Here is a 7074-nt window from a genome sequence, read left to right on the forward strand (position 1 = left end):
TAAGGATCATAAATATTTTTACCAAAGATGAGATCTTTTATAAGGCTTAAGGAACACATTTCACTTTAAGAATCACAGCTACCTTGGAATTCAAGATATTAAAAGAATAAAACAGAGAACTGATCTTTTTAATGCTACTCTAGTTACTAAAGAGATCAATTGGGATTAAATTAGCTCTTTTCAAATAAACAGATCAACAGAGCAAATACCCTTTAATGGTAACAACAAATGTTAAAACTCTTTGTTCAGTAAAGGGCTCTAATCAGGAAAGCTACACACAAGGTAAACTGTTTTAGGAAAAAGTTATTATGATCTATGTTCTTATACAAGTATTTTATTTATAAATTTAGTTTAGTTTTTTTTTGTTTTTTGTTTTTTGTTTTTAAGGGAATACTTATTTGGGATGGAGAGGATCTTATCCTGACAGGAAGGAAGTTCTGCCTCCAGAAGGACTGTTCCATACACAGAGCCAGGCAAAGTCACTGTTCTTTTAGTCTCCCTTTTACATATATCCAGCCCCATGAGAATATACACATTCCTGCAGTAATCTTTCAGTTCAAGTACAGTACTGTATCCAGTGACATCTTTCATGTTATATCCAATTTACTTAAAATTTAAAAACTTTATATAAAACACGTTCTGCATTTACATGTGGTTCATTTTTAATTCTTCAACTAAAACTGACAGAAATGCCTTTCAAACTTTATTCTCACAGTCAATTGAATATTGTTAATATTCATTTACTTTCTCGGTATTTCCTCCATGAAGTTATTACTATTAAGATGTGCTATCATTTCTTTCAACCACCTAGTTTGTGAAGAAAAGCACTCTATTTTACAGAGATGAAAAAATGCACAAGAAACTTTTGAAAAAAGTTATGATGTCATTTTATTTAATTTTATCCCAAAACATGAGACAAGAAAACTTAAAAATCAAAACAAGCACCAACACACACACACACACACACCCTACTGGGCCCTCCTCAGATAATTTTGGTTGATGACACTACAGAACAGTTAATCTGATAATTAAAATTTTCCATAACATGTGATGTTTATCTAGAGATCTATGCTGTCAACCAGAATTCAACACTTCAGTTAAAAAATCTTAAAACTTGAATACACAGACATACTAACAAATTCTTACACTGCAGTTGCTTCAAGGGCCTCTTAATAAAGACATAAAATATTGACTTATCCAATTTAAATTAGCAACATGGTATCTTAAGGTTTTTTCAGGTCTCTTCTCAACATCACACGATCCAGCATAAAAGCAAATTTGTAAGCAAATACCCCCAAGAATCTATTATCTAAGGAAGAGAGCCTGCGACCAATACTGCCTGCAGTGGTTCAAATGTGGCCACTGAAATCATGCGACTTGAGTTACCAGCAGTTTATCTACCCAAGTTTTCGAGGGGTTCTCCGGGGCCTCACAAAATAGATTCAAAACATATCGCAAACCTGTGTGCCGAATGTGCACAAAGGCGCCGGAATGAGGAAGCTTTTTCTAAAACGAAATCACAACTCTAATTCATTAAAGAATATACGAGCTGTTTTCCTCAAAGCCCCCCTCTTGTTGCGCTCTCTCACCCGTCGTAGAACTCTGTAAACAGTCCCTCATCTAAGAAATAGCTTTCGATTCCTGATTCCTAAGTCTGGGGACTAGCCACCATCACCACTATTCCTTTAGCATCCTAAAATAAACCCCTCAAGCCGCGGTCAAAACACAGGCTGAACGTCTGGTGTTTACATAGTCCAATGCTGGGCGTACCCTACCTTTCTGAACCACTTAGGAGCTATGAAACGGGCATCACATAATAGACTTAGTAAAGACCGAAATCACGAGACAATGTCTAGGGTCTATGAATGAAAGATCCAATACGTTTGATTGTCTCGGTTAAAAGGAAAACAAAACAAAACAAAACAAAAACAACCACCACCTAGAGAGGAAGGGTTGGAGGGGAACCGCGGGGTCGGGGGAGCGGTTTTCCTTCCCTGCCCCAGCCGGGCGATTTAAACTCAGCGTGAGACAAACGCAGGGTCGTCCGGCTGGCAGGGCCGGAGTCCTGGGGCATGACAGCCCTTATGGGACTGCCCGCGGCTCCATCAGGATCCCTCACGCCGCGGTGGTCGCGGCAGCCCGGTCCCCCGCGGGCCCGGCGGGCGTGCAAGGGTGCGGGGCAGCGAGCTACTGCCACCGGGGCGGCGGCCCTGGGTGCACTTCCTCAGATTCCAGCCACCCCATCTCCAAAAATGAGAGAGGAAGGAAACCAGGAGCGAGGAGGCGGCCAGGGGGAAAGGAGAGTACACGGCTAGCCCTCGCCTCTGCATCTGGGTGAGGCCAGCGGCAGGCGGGGAAGAGGGAGCGGCGATCGTAGCCGAAGTCTGCAGCGGGCCGACCCTGAGAGACGACCCGGGGGAGCCCCCGCCCAAGACCACGGGCGCGCCGGAGAGGCCCCCACACCCACCCCATTCCCAGCCCGGCCGCGCCCGCTCCCGGCCAGTCCGCGCTCTACTCACGCTCGGGTCTCCTCCAGGCTCCGCGGCTCTAACCGCATCGGGTCCCAGCCCCGCGGGCGGCGGCGGCGGCGGCGGCGGCGGCGGCGGCGCCGAGGGAGAGGAGAGCGGGCGGCACGGCCCCCGCCTCCCGGCCCCTCTCCCCCGCCGCTCCGGAGCTGCCCGGCCGGGCCCGAGCCCTGCCTCGCCGGCGGCCCCAGCCCCAGCGGCCGCGGCAGCAGCAGCCCAAGACCTCAGCGGCCGCAGCGGCGGCACCGGAACTGCCGCTTTCTCCTTCTAGCTCCCTCTTCTCTCCAGCCCCCGCCACACGCCCCCGCCCCCGTCTCCTTTCTCTGTCACCCTGTTTTTTTTCCTTTTGTTTCCAGAATAAACTTTATTGGTCTCTTTTTCCGCTCACATCGTGTAAACAAACAACGAACTCTTCCCCACCCCCTCGACTCCCCCCCTCCTCGGGCAGAGGAGGGTAAGAACTGAGGAGGGGCTGAGCCTACAATACCCCGGAAGTAGAAGTGCAGAGGAGGGGAAGTGAAATTGCTGAGCCCGGGAGGGGGAAGTGGGCAAATCGGGTAACAGTGTGGCAGTGCGCTTGCGCCTTGTTTTTCCGCCCGAAGTTCGTGTGGTGGAGGGGTGCCTCTCTGGAGCGGGTGTGTTTATGCTCCGTCTTTTGCAGCAGTGAGGATGTTGTGTCATCCTAGGACGGCATATGTGTTGTGTATCTGTTTCCACGGGCACTAGGCAGGCTAGGGTAGACATACAGGAGTATTGGGATCGAGTAAGTTCTTGCACTTATACGCCCACAGAGGTAATGAGATTTCCTCTTGTTTGGGGGCGAGAGAAGGGGCCTTGGTGGTTCACCGCCGTTGTCAGTGGCGAGCCCGAAATGGTTACGGATACTAGAAAGAAGGCACTTTAGGAAGCGCTGGTGCGCGTCATTCTGCCAATGTAAAGTTAAGTTATAGCCCAAATCGGAAGAGTAATACACTGCCACCCCCCTCTGCAATCCTGACTCACTCCGGGGAGACCTTTTGCAATATGTTTAAATTCAGATTTGAGTCAGCTTGTAGGATTCAGTTCTGACTTGAAAAGACCTTTTTTCGCGTAGTGCCCACGGAGACTTCAGAAAAGCTCTCTTAGCTATAGATTAGATTCAAGCTTTCTGCCGTTTGCTACAGAATCCCACTCCCCCCACCCCTTTCCTTAAGAAGGATCTGTTGCCTTTTGAGATCGTGGTTCTTATAAAGGTCCAGTGTTCTTCGCGTTTCTCCCCCTGGTGGTCTTTCATTGTATTGAAAAGGCTCGGAACGTGATTGAAGTCTGCAATACAAGCCCTCAAACATCCGTTCTTTCTTGAATTTTTAGGTCTTGGAAGTGACCCACCCTAGAGAGGTTATAGTCCCATTTGTCATCCAAGGGCAAAAACCTGACCAATAACCAATTTTTACTCTAACATCACACGTCCGTACGCAATCGTAAATGAGATTCATTCCTTTATGTTTTCATACTTTCATTTGACTATTTCTTGTTTTCTTTCTCTTTTCTTAAGGTCTGGTTTTCATCTCACATTCCAGAGGTGTATGTTTCTAAATATTTCTCTTGAACCAGGATTTTTTCCCGGTAGTTTCAGGACATGATGTTATTTACTCCAGAGCAGGGAATTTAAGGGAGGGGGCAGGGGGACGGGGAGAGGAAGCAAACAACGTTGAGCCAGGAGTCAAAGTAAACCTTAAGGCAGCATTTCCAAAACTATATTTCCAAGCACAGAGTTTTTTGAAATATTAATAGGTAGTCTTTGCTATATTTTTCCTTCTAAAATTTATGTTTAAATAAGAAAATGTAAATTACAATGTATAATTTTTGTTATGTGATGATCGGCACTTAAGAAATCATGTATCATAGCAGAAAATGGCACACCTGGTACTTGAATGCGTGATTATTCAGTTTTCAGGAGTAGCATTTATAGCCCAGTTCTCAGTTGATGCATTTGATTTATTTGATGACCACTGATCTATCATGTGTTTTATCTTGCTTTTAAAAGCGTTTGCACTGTTTTTCAGTGTATACAGTATGTTAGACATCTATATGACAAAACTCATTGCTCAAGTGTCCTGAAGGAACACTCATTGCTCAAGTGTCCTGAAGGAAGAGTGTTTTAAAGGAAAAGTTGAAATAACAGTTCTCAGACTGTCAATCAAGCGAAAAATGGAATTCTTCAGAATTTAAGAATTGTATTCTAAGTTTTTCAAAGTTAGGAGGTGAAATGTCCAAGATGAAACAATTATTCTATTCTAACACATTGAAAATATGGCTACTTGCCTTTTGGATTTATTTCCATTGAAAATAAAGATAACTAATATTCAAATGAGCAATGTGGACCAAAATATTCTCTAACAGCACTTAAGTCATTGCTAAGCTTTGAAGTCACTTGAAAAGAAGAATCAGATGGGATTGGGAGGGAGACAAACCATAAGTGACTCTTAATCTCACAAAACAAACTGAGGGTTGCCGGGGGGAGGGGGTTGGGGAGAAGGGGGTGGGATTATGGACATTGGGGAGGGTATGTGATTTGGTGAGTGCTGTGAAGTGTGTAAACCTGGTGATTCACAGACCTGGGGATAAAAATATATGTATATAAAAAATATATGTTTATAAAAAATAAAAAATAAAAAAATAAATAAATAAATAAATAAATAAAAAATAGATTTAACTCAACATTACAAAATAAAAATTAAAATTTTATAAAAAAAAAAAAAAAAAAAAAAAAAAAAAGAAGAATCAGTTTGGCATGCAGCAATGTACTCTGGATGTATAAAATTGCCAAGTTCAACAGTGAAAATGCACCAAGGGATAACGAAGTGATCTACTGTATAGCCCTTTTTGATTCAATTATGGTCAGAAAACAAAATTTAAGTTCTTTTCAATTTGATAGGTTTGTTTTGCCCCCAAATATCTTACTGAGTGTGCCATTTGCACTTACAAAAGATAATTTTATGTGTGTCATTGGGTGGAATGTTCTATAAATGTCAATTATATCAGGTTGGTTTCTAATGTTAGATCTTCTATATCCTGACTGGTGTTCTCTACCAGTTCTATCAATTTCTGGGAGAGGAGCATTGATGTCTCCAGGCATAATTGTGGATTTGTCTATTTCTCCTTTCACTTCTATGTATTTTTGCTGTATATTGCATATTTTGAAGCTCTGCTGTTAGGTGCACACACAATTAGAATTATGTTTTTTTGATGAGTTGACTCTTTTTAACTGTATGCACTTTATCTCTTTGTCCCTCGTAATAGCCTTGTTCTGAAATCTATTTTGTCTGATATTAATACAGTCACTCCAGCTTTCTTTTGGTTAGTGTTCCCATGATATATGTTGGGTCTCTTTTTATTCATCTATGTTGTTATATTTAGAATGAGTAACTTGTAGACAACACATAGTTGGGGCAATTTTTTCTTTTTAAAATTTTTTCCAATTTGACTCTATCTTTTTCAATTGCTATGTTTAGATGATTTACATTTAATGTAATTATAGATATTGTTGGATTTGGCCTGCCATTTTATTGTTTTCTGTTGGTTCCTTTATGTTTTTTTTTTTTTTTTGTTTCTACTTTTCTGCATTCTTTTGGATAATTTGAATATTTTTAATTTTACATTTTAATTTATATATTGTCTTTTTGGTCATCTTTCTCTATTTTGTATTTGCTCTGTGGCTTACAATATACCTACATAAACTTTCACAGTCTACTGAGTGTTAGTAATATATCACTTCAGGTAAATTGTAGAAAGACACTTTGCAGTCATATAGGTCCTCTCTCCCCACTAATTGACCTTTATGTAATAGCTGGTATATATATATTATGTTTATATATATGGAAACCCCTTCAGATAATTTTTTAAATGTTTGCTTTCAACTGTTATATGTATTTTAGAGAATTTAAGTGAAGAACAGTCTTTTATATTTACTCACCCATTTCTATTCCTTTTCTTTCATTCCTAAAAATTCATGTTTCCTTCTGGTATCATTTCCCTTTATCCTGAAGAACTTCCTTTAGCATTTCCTTTAGAGCATGTCTGCTGGTGACAGATTCTCTTAGCGCCCCTTCCTTTGAGGGTATTTTTATTTTGTTTTTGTTCCTAAGGGATATGTTAGCTGGTTACAGAATTTTGGGTTAATAAGGTTTTTTTGCTATGATTTTAGAGATGCTTTTCTGCTCTCCTTAGGCTCCACCTGTGGTCATTCAAATAGATTCCCCCCATATGTAATTTGTCATTTTTCTCTAGATTACTTCCATATTTAACATTTTTTCTTTCAGTGATTTATGATGTATGTAGGTATTTTTTTCTGAGTTTATTCTACCTGGGTACATTGAGTTCTTGAATTTGAAACTGTATATATTTTGCTAAATTTGGGAAGTTTTCAGCAATTATTTCTTCAAATATTTTTGTATCCCAATTTCTTTCTCCTTTTCTGGGAATCCAATAACAAGAATGTCAGACATTTCAGTATTGTCCTACCTGTCTTTAAGGCTTTGTCCATTGTTTTTAATCTTATTTATCTCTC

The 7074-nt window shown here is 41.0% G+C and overlaps 1 protein-coding gene across 1 annotated transcript in view; it reads right to left on the reverse strand.

Moving 5' to 3' along the window:
• The window catches only part of PIK3CA (phosphatidylinositol-4,5-bisphosphate 3-kinase catalytic subunit alpha), an 84790-nt gene extending 81805 nt beyond the window's left edge, over window positions 1-2985 (reverse strand). Inside the window, exon 1 of the mRNA XM_059163418.1 lies at window positions 2520-2985. The gene's annotated coding sequence lies outside the window, so the exon portion shown is untranslated. The remainder of the gene's footprint in view (window positions 1-2519) is intronic.
• Window positions 2986-7074: the final 4089 nt, after the last annotated feature.

Source organism: Mustela lutreola, chromosome 2 (genome assembly GCF_030435805.1).
Source record: "Mustela lutreola isolate mMusLut2 chromosome 2, mMusLut2.pri, whole genome shotgun sequence".
NCBI classification, from domain to species: domain Eukaryota; kingdom Metazoa; phylum Chordata; class Mammalia; order Carnivora; family Mustelidae; genus Mustela; species Mustela lutreola.